General features: G+C 35.4%; 2 protein-coding genes and 1 pseudogene across 4 annotated transcripts in view; 1 reads left to right on the top strand and 2 right to left on the bottom strand.

Moving 5' to 3' along the window:
* CTNNA3 (catenin alpha 3) overlaps nucleotides 1-17,487 on the bottom strand; it is a 1,353,918-nt gene that overhangs the window by 836,421 nt on the left and 500,010 nt on the right. The gene's annotated exons all lie outside the window — the stretch shown is intronic.
* Nucleotides 1-17,487, top strand: part of LRRTM3 (leucine rich repeat transmembrane neuronal 3) — a 166,705-nt gene that overhangs the window by 60,676 nt on the left and 88,542 nt on the right. The gene's annotated exons all lie outside the window — the stretch shown is intronic.
* On the bottom strand, nucleotides 637-5,649 carry LOC140699527 (endoplasmic reticulum membrane sensor NFE2L1-like; annotated as a pseudogene).

The raw sequence follows: 17,487 nt of genomic DNA, 5'->3' as shown, positions 1-17,487 counted from the left end.
GCACAGAGGAAGACAGACAGCAGGGCAGTGAGTGACATGCTTGGTGTTGAGGCTGCTGCAACACGGGGTCTCATGACCCTTTCCTGTTCACTTAACCTTTGACCCTAACCCTCCAAGTCAGTGTAGGGTTCCAGTGGTTCCCGTATGACTGCAGCCTCACAGGAGATATCCAAGAGCTCCTCTTCAAGGGATGCCAAAGTGAGGGAACAGGAAGAGTTCCCTCACCCTGCCCTAGAACCCCCACTGTGTTCTGCCCTCCCCTGGGTGAAGTGAGGTTTACTTAGACCAACAACTCAGTCCCCCCTAAAACCTGCTACTTGGAATCCTGGCCAGAGCCAACCTTAATCTACTCTTTGATTTTCTTCACACTTTGATTTTTGGGGGATTTTTTTCTTCTTCTTCTTCTTCTCCCCCTCCCTACCTCCCTTCCTTCCTTCCAGGAATGAGACTTTCTACTACTTTCCTCTTCTCTCCTAAGTCCCTTCCTTCTCCTTTGTTGGCCTCCAGCAATGCCAGCACCACCCTTTCCTTTCTGTCCAACCAAATGGTCTGGCCACTTCCACTCCCTCCCACAGTGGGGGAAGCTGAGCCAGACGGCGCCTGTGCCGCCTCTTCCTATCCACTGACCCACAGTCATCCCATCTGACAAGATCTGTTGGATAAATAGGCACTTAAGTTCCCACTATAGGTTCAGGTCCAGGCCCAGCCCTTTTCCAGTTTCCATCTTGGTGAGGGTCAAACCTTCTTCTCCTCCAGGCTCATCTTCTCTGGTCCTTTGGCTTCCTCTCCTGCCTCCGGGCCCACTGGTCAGCCCAGGTGCGGCGGATGAGGAGGACGCTGCTGTCCCCGAGTACAGGAGCGCGTACTGCCTGGGCGAGCAGGGTCGCCAGTTCTCGTCCCGCAGCCGCCCGAACACCTCCTGGGCCAGGCGCTGGACCTTCTGCTTCATCTGACGCAGGAAGCGGAGGAAGTCCACCTTCTTTCGCTCTGCGGGTCCTCCACGTCCTGCTCTGGGCTCAGGACTGCATCCAGCTTGCGCCTGTGACAGGTGGGCGACACCGTCTTGCTCTTGCCACAGCGCCAGATGCCACACAGAAGGCTCAGGGGGACCTCGCTCAACCAGTATTTGGACAGCAGTTCCTGAGCTCCTCCACTGGCAGGTTAATGATCTTGTGGTTAGTGAAGGCGATCTTCATGGCTTGGGCTTGATGCTCATCTTGGCTCTTCTGCTTGTCCAGGAAGTCAGCCTGTTTCTCCTTGCTGTGTTTTTGGGGGCAGTGGGTGGTGGCAAGTCAGCAGAGTCGAGGGCCCTAGGCGCCATGTCATACCTGTGATTGTGGCCTACGCGCTCCAAGTAGGGCAGGCAGGCGAGGTGACACGGATGCTGGTAGCTCATGTGGCTGGACTTGGAATACTCGAGCTGGTAGCCCACAGAGCCCTCAGCCTCTTCCAGATCCCAGGTCTCAGAGTCAGAGCTGTAGTCAAGGCACCTTCCTCAGAAATGGAGAAGCAGCTGAGGAAGAAGTGGAGGAGGAGAGGGAGGAGGAAGGGCTGCCTTCAGAGCTATGCAGGGAGGAAGGGCTTTGGCTGGAGTCCAAGGAGAGGCCTGAGTCAGAGTCAGATTTTTCTTCTTAAATATAAATATTTCATAGGCCCAGTGAAAAAATATTTTATCCACTGTCAATAACATTTGTCAGAACTCTGTGCTGTTTAAGCGTGATCAACTATACCAACTGTAGGATATTTTCTAGTCACCTCTGTATCTAATTGCCAGGATAACTTCAAGAATTTTATTTCATCAGTTCTGATTATTTTATAGCAAAGATAATCTCCTCATTCTAGAAAACAAGGCTATCTATTAACCACTTCTGTTAGCTGCTAGCCCTCACTTACCATCTCAGAGTCTCTTTGATCTTTACATCATTACATCTTTTTGATAGTTGATTTGATCCAGTCCCTGTCTTTGAATATAATCTAAATGCTGTTGACCACCAAGCTTCTATCTCTAGTCTTGACTGCTCTTATAAGCTCCAAACGTGGAACTTCAATGGCATTCTCTGCTGCATCTCTGGTATTTCCCTGTTATCTCAAAAACTTTATGTCCAAAACTGAACTCTTCCATCAACCCCCCTCCCCACCCACTGCACCCACTCCCACCCCTACTTACATCCTAGTCAGACTGACCTTTTCACAGTAATTAGAATATTGAAGTTGTGTCTCATTGCCTTCCCTGCTATTAACTGCTCTGCAGCAACATATCCTTGTACATCTCCTTAAGCACTTCAACACTTAGGATACGGACTTTCTCTGCTTTACCGGATGTTGCCAAATTGCTCTCCAAGAACTAATATCAATTTACATTCCAACCAGCAGTATATAAAAGTTTCAGTTTCTGCAACACCTAGACATTTGGTATTGCCATGTTTTAATTTTTAACATCCAATGGCTATAAGATGTAATCTCATTATTAATTTAATTTTTATTTCCCTAATAACTGGTGAAGCTGAGCATCTTATCATACATTTATTTGTCCTTTGGTCTTCCTTTTCTATAAATTGTTTGTTTATATCCTTCATCTATTTTACATTAGGTTGTTCAAGGCCTTTTTTCTTTTTTCTTTTTTTTTAGTTTCTAGGAGTTCATAATACCACCTGGATACAAATCCTTTGTCAGTTTCATGTATTACAAATACCTTTTTTTTTTTATAGTTTGTGGTTTGTTTTTAACTTTATTTATGGCAACTTTTTATTATACAGAAGTTTAAATTCTGATGTATTTGGTTTATCAATATTTTCATTTAACATTTAATGCCTCATTTGATAAATTCTTTTTATCCCATAGTCATAGAAATATTTTCTTTAATTTTATTAAAATATTTTTAGCGTTTTGTTGATCACATTAATTCTTTAATCCAATTATTGTTTATTTTTGTTAATAGTGAATGATCTAACTTTAATTTTTTGTGTGGATACTTATCATCTATTAATTAATCTATTCTTCCTTCCTCCCCCCAATTTTTAATGCCTTTTTAGTTATACACCAAGGCCCTTATGCATTAAGATTGCTTTAAGGCTCTCTGTTCTCAACTTGATGATTTTTCTATTCTGGCACTATTATCACACTGCTCCAATTATCATAGTTTTATAATAAACATCAGTTATCTACTGCTTCAAAACAAACTGCTATAAAAATGGATTTTTTAAATCATTATTTTTCATTATTTTATGGATAACCACAAAATTCTGCTTCCTGTGATATCTGCTTGGGCACTGGGACAACAGTGAGCTCCAAAGTAGCCTTTTTAACATGGTTGACATTTGGTGCTAGCTGCCAGGTGGGAGACGGAGTTGTTGACCAGGAGCCTTTGTTTTCCTTTTCGAGGGCCTCTCCACGTGGCTGTTTGCAGAGTACAACAAATACAATCTAAGAAGACATTGCAAGTTGCAGCTCTCTTAAGACCTAACCTCAGAAGTGACTCAAACTTACTTCTGCCTTATTATGTCGGTCCAATAGATTAAAAAGGAGGTAAAATAGAATATGCCTATTGATGAAGTAGCAACATCATATTGCTAAAAGACATGTGGGAAGGAAAACAGTATTGTAGTCATTGGAAGTACAATCTACGACACTCTGGCAAGGCAAGTCTTACCTTTCCATTGTGCTTCTTCAACATCATTTTGGTACTTTGTCTTCCATGTATGAATCTATGAATTTTGGGATCAACTTCTCAAATTCCAACCAAAAAAATCCTAAATGGGATGTGGAGTAAAGTTTCAAATAATATTCACTCCACAAATGTTTATTGCCTACCTATTATGTGATAGTCACTGTTGTAGTACTACTGATACATAAACTAACAAAATGTACAAATTGGCTTCGCCAATGAGCTCATGATTCAGATAATTTGGAGAAAATAGCGATCTTTATTTCCTTTACTCTTCTAATCAATAAACATTTTATTTCTCAAAGTTAGGTTTTAATTTATGTCCTCCATTGAAGCTTTATAATGTCTTTTTATAAATCTATACCTTTTTTATCTGATTTTTCTTGGGCAACTTATTGACTTTTTCCCCCTGCTATTTGAGGCTAAGCTCTTCAAGGGCAACAGTTTTAACTGCTTTATGTCTTCTTATAGCTCCAGATACATGATCAGATACTTCAGGATAATGTGCTTGCTGAATGGTTAACCGTTTTAATGAATAAAGGTATAGTGAAATGAAAGTTTAATTTTCCACTTGGAAATCTTAACCATGCCAGGTCAAATTGTCTGAATCAAGCTAAATTCCTAGAAATGAGCAGCATTCATATGTCAGGTGAACTGCCCTCATCATACATTTAGGGAGAATCCTTATACAAAAATCATTCAGTAATGTAAAGGAGCAGCACATCCAGTTACTTAAATAATTTAAAAAAGAAGGGGAAAAAATGCTTTCCAATCTCTATGTGGATATTTAAAGAAGTTAAAAAATGTGTTTGCCTGGCTGCTGCTAATCACACTTTTAACTCATAATTTTGAAATTAACCTCTAAATTGGTTACAGTGAGGAACAAATTAGCTCACTTTATAAATGGAATAAAGCTCATTGTGAGTCTCTTGAGAAATCCATGAACATTCTTATTTTCAGACCCTCAATTATCAAATATCCACAATTCTTAGTTTTACAAGCATGCTGAATTCTCAGTGTGAAAAAAGCAGCCTAAGTAATATTACAACACCAAAGGATACAAAAACTGGTAGATACTGAGGAGATCTAAGATTCATATTGCAATTTTCTTCTCTCCAGATGGATAGCTTCTGACACCCAGTGTCACCATGCATTCAGAATCACCATAAAAGTTGCTTTCAAAATCATGGCTATGCTAACAAACAGAATTTCCAAAAGTTTCAAGGTCTGGTACATAGATCAGAAATGGCCTAATGACAATATCACTCTTTTCAATACTATTTATAGATTACAATCATATTCCTTTATATATATGAGAAAAAGTTGTATATATTGTGAAAAAGTTTTAGAAAACACCAATCCTTTGAGAAGCTCCAGACATTGTATAAGTAATCTGAAATCTGCAGAATGTTACACTATGAAATGTAAAACTAGGAAACCAGAATGGAAAGAGTGGGAAACATAAGCTCAGTTAACACTAAAACACACTGCCAAGATGGAAACCTCCACATAGTCTCTCTTTCTGCCCACTCTGGGCTGGCATTCCCTACAGTTCTTTCCTTCCTGCTCCAAGTGCATGCTAAATAATTATGAAATCTAAAGCTTTAGCCCAAGATCTGTCACCTGAGCCCAAGATCTGTCACCATGTTTTTAACTCCCCCGAGGTATCACTGTTTGAATGTCACAGAAACACTGCAGACTCAGCAATCCCAAAAGGAACTCATGGTTCTCACCCCCAAAGCATCTGTTCATCCTTTCACATCCCCTGTCTCAGGGAACAGCATCACCATTCACCCAGGCCTCTATGCCAGAATACTGGGTGTCATTGAAAATCCTTTTCTCTTATTTCCCACCTACAATTGGTCACCAAAACCTGAGGGTTACACACAATCTCATCCTTTAATGACATACTGACCAATTTTCTCTTCTTCATACCCACTGCTATAGCCTTGGTTCAAGTCCTCATCATCGCCTATATGGCCCATGACGGCAGTCACATAGCTGGATCCCCTGCTGAAAGATACACCTCCTTTAATCCATTCTCCAAATGTTTATCAAATAATCTCTGTAAAATGCACATAAAAGCAAATTTCTCACCTGTTTAATAGTTTTCAAAGGTTATAAATGTTTATGCAGGATAAAGTTCAAATCCTTAGGACAATTTGCAGGGTCCTCTACGACCTGGCTCTTGCCTACATCTCTAACTTTTTCATTTAAGTCCTGGTTCTCTCTTCAACCTGCTACCTATTTATGCTGCACTACTTAGACTCGCTAATTCATACCTTTGCTCATGATGCTCCTTCTGCTTGGAAGATTCTCTCCCCACCTTTAACCTAATGAAGTACTCATTCCAAAGGTCCAATGGAAGCATCATCACCTCCACAAACCTTCCTGAAATCTGTGTGGAATTATAAACCCCCATCTTTGTGCCATAAGTATAATAAGAACTAATATTTATGGAGTACTTATCATGTACCAGACATTGTGCCCAGTTTATTATTGTCATTCTACCCTATAGATAAACTTAGTAACTCCTTTTACATTACCTTACTACTATAGTCTACAAATACATTTATAAGTAAATACAGTATGCTTTATTTTACCTACTTGTTTATATTTTGTATTTACGTTTACTAGCCTGAAAAGTAGTTATGGATTAACTGTGTTTTATCTTACTGTCTTTTACCTAAAATCCTTCGTTGCACAAGGAGATCTCAAGGCTTTGTTGACAAATGACATTTAATGGCTCCCAGAAGATTGACATGATAAGCAGACCTTCAATGACCTTCTACCTACTTAGAGTTTCTCCTAATACAACTAAACATGACATCAGAACCATTTTTTAAATTTAAAAATTCATCCTGGATCAAAGCAATTATCTACCTAACCTATTAGTGGTATAACAAAGAAAAATACAAAAAGACTACCATTCATGATAATACTCTTAAAGATAAGCTAATTTAATCATGCTTGTTTGTATTAAGCACTTAATGCATTTATACGAGTTAATTAGAGCCTATGCAGATTTCCTGCTTGCTCTATTTATTGGAAGAAAATTTTTTCTAAGGGTTGAAAAATACTGTCTAAAGTAGCATTTGAACATTTTATCATACAATGATTTTATTTAACACAGTAATTCTAAACAATTCCTTTTAGCTAATACCTGTAAACATTCAGCAACAATCCACCAGTTGAAAGTCTATGATTCAGTTTTGTTGAGTGCTACCGGCTTGTGACATTAAATTAAGATGTTTTATTCTGGACTAAATACAAAAGACAAAGAATAAACCAGTCATGTAGCTACCTGCCAGCAGAGGAGTTACAGACCTGTTGTTATTAATATTAACAAAGTCACAATTTTCCAAAACATTTAGATGTGGTGGCAAGAAAAAGTATTGAAAATGATTTGCATATCAAACAGCCTCTTCATCCTTGCTGAATTTACTAGTTTTTGGCAAAAAGACCCTTTGTCTTCTTTCAGCATTTCAGGGGTCTAATTTTCCATGGTTCTGATCACAAGGGTAACTTACCCTATGCCATTCATAGGCTGGGGTCATATAAAATGAATATAACTGATACAATCCAAGCAGGAAGTATTTATTGTCAAATAACCATAAATATTTTCTTGTTTGTTAAAAATTGATTTACCATTATTAAAAATTTTCAATTAGATTTGATTTTAAAACCAGCACTTTAAACATGATGTGCTCCCTCAGCAACTAATAAAATAACATTTTCTGTAGCATATGTAGAATATTTTAGACCAAATTCTTATTTGCTCATAATGCTCCTGTAAAACCTTTAGATGCTTGCCATTTAAATAAATATATCTCTTAATATTTATTTATAAATTAAGCACTCTTCCTATATATTGTTTTCACAAAATTTGGGGTTCTGGATGTTCTTCCCTCTTTATTAGGAAGCCATCTCTATTTTGGGCATCCTTTCCTAGATGAGTTTGCTATATGAATACCTTTTAAAATAATCTTATGCCTCATGCCGTCACATGTGTTTGCCTCCAGCAGGGGCAGTCCTCAAATTTGCTGTCATATCCTATCTGCTTCTTAGTTAGTGGCTTGACCACGTATTAAATCACCCCAGCCAGAAACCTGCTGTCATCATTCCATTACAACCCCACACTCATAATTGATCATTAGAATCTATTGATTCTTCGTCCTGAAAAAACTGTAAATCTATCGTTTCTCCTCAAGTTCACAACTACGGCTTCATCATTCATCACTTGGATTATTGCAGTGATATTCCAATCAGCCTCCCTGATATCTAGCCTCAGCTTCATCGCCCCCATCCCTGTTCATTCCTCTATAACAATCACATTTCTACAATAAGATGAATAATGCCATTCTCTGACATAAATCTTTTACCGCTGACAATAGCCCACAGGGTGCAAGCCAGATTCCTGAACATGGCATAGCAATGTGGCCTGTAAGTATCTCACCAGATTTATGTTTCATCACCTTCCCACATACTCTCATGCTGCAGTTCTCTTACTATGGGCAGAATAAGTGCTTCCCTACTCTATGTTGTCTGAGTACTTTGTACACACCCTTGCTTCAGCACTAGTTTCAAGAGAAAGAAAATTTTAAAGTTTAAAAAATAAAAATAAAAGGGAGAAAAATATTTTTAAAAGCATAGAAAGAGAAACACAAATAGCACAAAATGAAATAGTAAAATAAATCAAAATACATCAATAACCAGAATAAACTAAAAGGAAATAGATTTGTCAGTTAAAGGACAAATTGAGTATTGTAAATTGGATTCCTATGCTTTTTTTCACAAGCCACACAACTAAAATATACAATAAGACATAAAAGTTGAAAGTAAAAAAAAGTGGAAAAAGATAATAAACAAAAGAAAGTAGGGTGCATACAAAGACACTGGAATAAAGAAGTTTCTGCAAAACAATAAAAAATGATTCAGGTGATAAATATGGTAATTCCAAATTCATGTATAAATAATAAATCATATCAAAGATACAAAGTAAAATTGGAAAGGATTAGAAAGAGCAGTTATCAAAGATCAATAATAGTGAAAGATTTCAGTACAGTCCTCCTTGTAACTGATAGATCAGGAAATAAAAAGAACCAACAAATTTTATATTTAGACAGCACAATTAAAAAGTTTAATGCTATGGACATATGCAGAACTCTGCACTCAACAATTAAAGAACACACATTCTATTTAAGTATATCATGAACTTGAAACCTGAACATGTACCAGAAAGCGAGTCTCAACTAATACCAAAAACTCACTGTCACACAGAACTTTTTTGTGCAAATAAGACAATTAAGGTAGAAATAGAATTTTTTAGATTTTATTTATGAGAAATAGGAATGTGGGGCAGAAGTTTATAAAACTGGAACACTGTAGAAATTCAGAAAAGTCTAGGATTTGAGAACAGAAGGTATTTCTACTACTTCTAATTTATCTCATTCAAGTTATGGTTTGCATAGAAATTTTTAAAAATCAGAAGTTTGATTCTACCAAGAATATCAATGTTATTTTATGCCTTCAAATTTCTCGTTTGAAAGATTTGTAACTGAACTACAATGTAGATTTATTAATGAAACAATGGCATTGCTAACTATACAGTGGAAACTGAACTTATCACTAGCCTTTTGACTAACATTTCCAAGAGAAAACTTCTTAGGACTTCTAAAAAATTAGCTATAATCGGGGTATCTGGATAGATGGGCAGTAATTAAATTAATATCGTCAATTTATACTAAATTCACAGAAAAGTGGGGTGGTACAGCCTAGTATGGATCAGAATATGATTAGGCAATAAAATCCATTCACCTAGCTTCAATCACTCTCTTATCTGAACTAAGAGTGATCAGATAGCATTCCTTTTAGGTCATAAAATAAATCCTGTTAAATGCCAACCTATAAATGGTGTTCCTGGAAAAATAAAAACTGGATCTGGGTTAGTTTAGGGTGAAATGGGCCTTAACTGAGATTGGGAATGAAAAACATATATTTCATAAGTCTTCATGAAAAAGATATTGGCATTTCACTATATTTTATTACTTTAGCTCAGTTGAATTTCATATCACTGACAAAGAGATGACTTGACCATCAGTTTTTCAAATTTGAATAGTAATACTGGTTTAATTTTCTTGAATTTTTTCTTTCTCTAGTAATAGAAACCTATTCAGAAATGGTAATTAAAAGGCATTTTAAATCAGTGACTTTAAATCAGTGATTAGATTTTATCAGTCACTGCTCTGTCAGCTTTAATACAAAGCATTCATTTATCTTACTAACAGTTCAATTTGTGAGATAGCTGTTTTTCACAATTAAAACTACTGAAGCTTTAATATACATGGAAAACCATCATGATAGCATTCTTTGCACATTTCTAACGACCCTGGAAGACTCTATTATAGAAATATATACAGATGACTATGGCTGGTTTTCGAAGGACAGCTTCTAAGATTGGTATATGATCTTAAGAGAAACATTTACATGAATTAGATAAATTACTAAGTGCTACAGTAATAAACCATTTGGAACAGATTTACAAAAACACTCTCACATAAATAACTGGTAAGGGATTGAAGTAGGAAAGGGCTTATCATACTCTTACTGAAGGAATAGACAAGGCAGCTGATTGAGGAGAGTTGAGAGAGAATTGGCACAGGAAGACTAATTGCAGAGAAAATAAAGCTGACTCTCTCAGCGAGATGATGTTGACTACTACCCAGTTAGTTTTATGAGAGAAAACACCCACTTATACAAAATCTTCCACTTAACTGAGTTTAAGCCCAGTTCAGTAATCACAGAATTATGAAGAGCTAGAAAGGAATGTTAAAGATCACCTAATTCAACCCGTATATATATATAAAGAATATGGTAAATTATATAATTTATCCAAGAAATACGAATCAAATGTGCTGCCTCCTATATTTCAGGCCTCTTTCCAACGAACTAAATTGAATTAGATGTGTGGATTCAATAGAAGCAATCTTGCTGTAAAGTCAATTAGTATGAATATACCCCCCACCCACCACAATGTCTGACAGTTACAATAAAATTCTATGGGGAATGCGTTATGAAGGGTAGAAAAGAATGCCAGTGCAATTTTGTTAAAGCTAAGGCAATCTGAGAATTTAATTTTGGTCTGTCTAGCCAAGTCAATTACTCATGCACCCAGGCTGGAAAGTGACCAAGGGCTGACACAGCAGCTTACAAACTCTTCTGTCGAATTAAAAAAAATAAAATAAGAAATAGCGCAGAGGAGGTAGGGAGGAATAGTGTAAGAAAAGGATATAAATTAAATAAATTAATGGCTTAATAGTGTAATCATGAACACTGGGATATGCATTCACTACAAGAATGCTAGGAGAGCATGGAAATTTATCTAAAATCAAAAAGTTGGGAGTTAGAATTACATTGTATACTTTAGGTATACACAATTTTGTCAATTATAACTCAATAAAGCTGAAAAATTTTTAAATAAAAATGCATTTAAGTATATTAAAAATTTTTTCCAAAAGAAGATGCAGTAGGGATTGGGAGCAGATTTGGTAGGATAGGAGGGTGGGAAAATGGGGCTGAGAGCAACAAACAGACAGGAAAACTGGAGAGGAATCTAGACTTTTTCACCAACTTGAAGTGGTACTTTCTCATTAAAAGAAAAAGTGCACTAGTATATAATAGCTATCTGCCATGACAAACAGATAAATTTAGTGTTTAATATTCAAAAAGAATCAGTCATTTTATAGAGGAGGTTACCACAGGACTCCTCTAGATAGTGGATCTAATTTGTATTTATAATTCGATTTACAAAAATGTGATTGACATACAGCCCGTCAGGAACACATCCAGGACATAAAAAGTTACACTTATTTATTTTTAAGCATATGAAAAACAAGGTTGCAAAAAAAAAAAAAAAAGACATCCACTAACGTCTATTGGCTATATCTCTTCCTTTTCTTTCCCTTTATCCTTGTCAGCATCACTGAGAATCTTAGGAAACCTGCTCATTCTTATAGCTACATTTTCTATAACCGGACATTACTCTGTCAGCTGGGGCTTTTCTGTGGCTGGGAAATGAAAATTGAGGAAGTAGAGGGTGCAGAAATGGGCGTTAGTCTTGGCATCTGAAGACCTAGCTTCCGAAGTGGTCACTATCTAGTGGTGACCATACTCAAGCTATGTCATCTCTCAGGAACTCAGTTTTTTCATCTTAAAAAAAAATGAGGTTATATTAGATGATCTCTAAGCTCTCTCACAGCTTGAAATGGAGTCAGTTACTTCTTCCTTTTTGAATTTTTCTCACATTCTCCTTAAAATGGTTGAATAGGTAGCTTTGTAAACAATAAATAAGTCTTTCTTACCTGTAACATTCTAATTATATATCAAACTTCCTAAGCCTTTGCCAAAAGGCCCCAGTAGACAAATAACTTCAAATAACTACTCTCAGAGAAGTACAAGTTATCTAAGATAACTGTTTACATTCTACATTGATAAAAAGATTTTTGTAAAAGTGAGAAATGTTTTTAATACTTAGCTGAAATAATTTAATGATAGGAAAATTAATGCTTTTTATATGGATGAATCTAAATTCAAGTCATAGATAAAAGAGTTATTTCAATTTGTATGGTTAAGAAGCAGAAAAAAAGCTTTTTAAAAGTTTTTATGTATGATGGTCTAACACTATGCCTTTGATAAAACGGACAAAGGTAAATTATCTCAGTGCTGTGTTTAATGGCTCTGAAGGCCAGCTCAGTACTGGGCCATTTATTTCAGGAAACCTACTCATTTGTACAACTTGTTTCAAAAAAAAAAAAACAAAAAAACAAAAAAACAAACCAAAAAAACAGGCTAACATGTTACTAAGGTAATATTTTTAAAATTCCAGTCAGTGATCATGCTTCATATATAGCCACTGGGTAAAATGTATAAACATTTAGCATGTATTTTGTTACAGATATCTTTATATAAATAAAACAATTTTTAAAATAAACTAAGAATAGGAACAAAAATTGAGGACAAAAACAACATAATTATCATTCTATAAACAAGGCTCAAGTTTCTTTTACCTAAAATATTCCCTTAATGAGACTTGGGGCTACTGAATAAAACACAACCATCAGATGTAGAATTGTTTGCCTGGTAATTATGATACTGTTTATAATGCCAAGATTCTGTCCAAAGGCCACTAATATGAATCAGTCTTTTGGCTGCAATACTTAAACAATGATACCATAATTACAATATCCCTTTCCATTCAAACACTCTGTGCATCCTGCCACAGTGACTTCATTTCACACTGAGATGCTTGTAGAAACATGCTGCCCCAATTATTGAGCCACAATGCCTGTGCCTATGACTAATCTGAGATACAACTGAGAAATAAACAAAATGTTCATGCTTTCCTGTCCATTTTTGCCATTCTCTTCCTTTCTTTGGTGTCTTCTTTGACCCTCATGCTGAGTAATTTTCAGCTATTCCTGGCATAAAAAGAACCTCGAGTGCTATATGAAATCCTCAAGCCCTATTCCAGGATGTCCCAAAGAATGTGCCAGAGAACACCAGTCTTGCGAGATAGTTATCAAAATATCAGAGAGTGTGGAGAGGTTCCAAGATCCAATACTTTTGGGAAGCTTTGTGTACTATATTCTCAAAACTGAGATTCCCTAAATCTATTAGCATATCAAAGGCTCTTAGAAGTCCTGTAGTAAAGAAATATTTTTATTTATATTTAACCCATGCAAATCCAAAATTTATTTAACTGTGGAGTCTATTTATATCATTTTTTTCAAGTGAACTCTATTAACATAACTGATGGCAAATATTAGGCACTTAGGTGCCCTCATATAGAATGTAACTGCTGAGGTTCTAGCCTCTTAGAGATTAGTTAGATGCTGGCTAGTTAACTGAAAAAATTAATACAAATTGAGAGGTTAATTTTTATGATAGATCTCTATCTAAGGATGGTTGACTATAACATACCATACTTTGGCAACGCATCTGCCAAAGTGCAGAATAAAAAGGACATTTCAGGCACTAAAGTTGTGAGATTACACCCTGCATGTATCTGTTATTGCACGAGTGAGTACTTAATTGGTTTTGGAATTTTTATGCTCAAAGAGCTAAAATTCTGAGGCAACAATTACATATATAGAGTGAAGATAATATTTGTAGACACATTTAATTAAACCATTTTTCTCAAATGACTAACAGAAGTGGATTTAGTCCTCTGCTTTTTGATGCCAAAAAAAGAAGACAAAAAAAGTCACCTGCCAAGATCTGGCTGTGAAGCCATGACTGTGTCTCAACCATTTGTTTTACTAATGATCAACACTTGATTGTCTGGGTCATTGAATTGAGAGGAAACCCTGAATTTTGATTTCTACAAAAAGATTTCAGAGGAAGAATTTTGCTTTGAAAGTCTACTTACCTTTTTTAGAAAACTAGCAATTTGAATCTGCTATCTCTACAACCCACCATTTACAAGATTTCTTTCCATCTTGAAACAAACAGAAAAAAATACACAAGTCATCTATTTATATTCATGTGAATCAAAAGACAAAATGATGATGAGGAGGATGAGAAAAGGTGAGAGAGCTCAGGAGTCTTTAAATTGAAGTTGAAAACTATGTCAAAATATGTTTTGCCAGGATATTTCTGACACATCTTGCTTCCCTGTTAGAATGGTAGCACAGTCAGGACAGCCCTCTGCAGGGTGTCTGACAGTTTATCTCTATCAGCTTTTTATCTATATCTATATACTTATGCCATCAGAAATACTGATCACAGCATTTTTGAAACACAAAATATTTGTAGCCATTTTTTCTGGTGGAAACCAGCATTACTGCCTGCAACCTGGATCCACTCTAACAGAGGACTGTGGCACTAACCCTACAGTAAGTCATTGACAGCATTGGTAGGTGGTTGAGATCCTTAGGGTAACAAAATAATGCTTTTGAAAGACTAATATTCTCACTGATGAATGTCTTTTAAGCTTACATCACGTCAATTGTTTGCAACCTCATCTTTATAAAATATTTTCTGGTTCCGGGATACTCTGCAGTTCCTTGTTTTTGATTCTTGCTTAAATATCAATACAGCTGTTTTCAGTCTTACAAAGCCAAGGGGGAAATAACTTTGTATCTTAAGCCCAAGGGGAAATATCTCTAGTAAAATGCCATATTTTTGGAACAGATTCTGTTGTTAGGCCGTTACCCCAAAGGAACAGACAAAATTAGGAACCTCACATTTGTTACTATTTGCTAGCTGAAGCCTCAAGGTAGTTTTATAAAAATAATCATAAAAACAGAAAATAGTGCACAAATATGGTTTTGGTATTTTTCCTACAAACTCAATAATATCCTTTTTTTTTTTGTACTGGTTTTTCTTTCTAGTGGAGAGAAATGCTAATTTTTTTTCCTGAATAGTATATTAAAGGTGATTTCTTGACATTTCACTGTTTGCCTTTTCATTCTATTTTAGAAGATGATTCCCAAAGCCAGATAATGACTGTGTTCAATGCAAAACGATGACACACTATCAAAACTCTTCTCCTTACTAGTTTTCACATGTCTTTAGCAATATCCTAATCAATGCAGAAGTGGCATAACTGGAGAAAAGGTGTTTGATCTAAAAAGACCTCTCTATCCTATCACTTCCTTCAACCAGATATTCTCCCTTTCAGCCCCTATTTCATTTCTTTCATTGCATTTTCAATTTGAACTTACTTCTTTCTTTCTTTATCTGTTCATTATATTTCTTATCCCATGGGACACAGGTTCCATTTGGGAGAGAATTTTCTATACCTAGTGGCTACCAAGTGTTATTGTTGAAGGAAGGAATGAATAAGGGAAGTGGTAGGGGGAGTGGAAGAATATATATGATGGATCACAAGAAAGTCATAGTGTGTTCCCCAAATGTAGTCAGTCTCTAAATATACCATGTAAAAGCAAAAGTAATGCTTTTGTTCATTTGTTTGGTTTACTCCATCATTTTTGTTGATCATTTATTTCTAAATTATTCAACAACTTTCATTACTCCATTATTACAATAATTAGCTTCTATCTCTTGAACAATATAGTACCAGGTAATTTACATACAATTGTGCAACCATCCTAAAATATATATATTTAACTTATTTAACTTATATTTAACTTACAGAGGGAAATTGGGGTACACAGAAATGAAGTCACAAGGTCACATATGCAGGAAGTGGCAGAACCAGGATTTGAACTTAACTTCTGACTTCAAAGATGTGCTTTCTCCTCTGTAATCACTTCACTTAACTGTATTTATTCAGTTTGTTCTACACTGATTGGTATTTTATTGCATTGCTTTATAGGTACAGGTATGCTTAGAGTCTTGTTTTTCTAAATTATCCTTCTTATGTCTTACTCACTTGATAATATATTTGCTATAGGGAGAAATTGGAACTTTTTTTTTTTTTAACCTAATGTGCTGTGTATACTCCTCTACATCTTGGGAAGAAGGATTTTATTTATGTTCATGTGGTTTGCAATTTACTCAACTGTATTTCTGCAAGCTTAGCTAACTTTTTCTGGAGCAAATTCCCCTAGAGACCTTCTATTCTCTCATAATTTCACTCTTTACCCACTAAGGTAGAACTCTAAATTATCTGACTTACAAGATTCAGAATGATGTATTGTAAAGTTTACAAATTACATATCAAAAGTTTAAATTAATATATTAAAGAATTATAATGCCATCAGCATAACAATCAGTATAAGATTTTAAAATTTAAACAGTGAAATATTTTTAAATAAACACCTTTAAGTGTTCAAATTCTGCTTGATATATTTGTTCAGTGTATTTCTTCAAAATTAATGTCTTAAAAATCATTTATTGTTATTGGTTCTTCACTGTAAGCTCCAGGATGCTGTCAAATATGCTTGTGGGACTCCTAAACCAGATTTTGCCTTAGAAGTCTTAGGTGTCAATTCCCCTTTAGTATCAGCACATTGAAGTGAAAGTAGGATGTTCCTCACCATATATTTTGAAGGAATTGATAAACTGAATCTTTTCCCTCTCCCATTATTTGGGTATAGAAATTAGTAATAGTAGCTAAATTTAAAGTAGTTTCTTGATTATTTCTTCTCTTTGGCCAATTTAGTATTAGCTTCAAGCTGCCTCTTTTAACATAAAAGTGCCCTTTTAAAACACCTTTCTTATGGAATTGTTTTTCATTTAGAAGTATCAGATGTATTTGCTAAATTATTAAAAACATGAAATAAGATATTTCACAAGCAGAATCTTCACACTTTATGCAATTTAATTGCCATTGAGACTTTAGTTGGGTCAAATCTACAATCAAAATCCTAAAATGATATTCAAAGAAAGAGAAAAACAAAGCAAAGACCTTTCATTGGAACAACTGTCAAGACTTTCCTGTAAAATGTCTTAGCTTTCAGTGAACACCAGAGATTTCCCACCACTTCAAAATTCATAATTTATTACAAATAGGTATGGTAGAAAGCTTTTACTAAGTATTTGGATATATTTATAAAAGTATTAAGTTGCTTTTAAAAAATATCTTTACTTAAAATTTGTTTAAGTAATTCAGAAAAGTAGAAAGAATATAAAACCCATTCACCTCAAAATAATCACCACTTGATATTTTTATTCAAATATATATATAGGAGGGTATGTAGAAATAATGTTCAGCAGGTCAAGGTACGTAGCAAAGAACGATTTTATTAAAATGGACATATATTATCCTCTACTATATTAAATATATGCACTATATTAAATGTAACTTCAAATGAAATAGCTTTCCTGAAATTGAGATAAATGTTTCTTTACCTGAAGAA

This window comes from Vicugna pacos, chromosome 11, assembly GCF_048564905.1.
Source record: "Vicugna pacos chromosome 11, VicPac4, whole genome shotgun sequence".
Lineage (NCBI taxonomy): Eukaryota > Metazoa > Chordata > Mammalia > Artiodactyla > Camelidae > Vicugna > Vicugna pacos.
The sequence above is the reverse complement of the archived record's forward strand: the minus strand, read 5'-3'. Positions and strand labels throughout refer to the sequence as shown.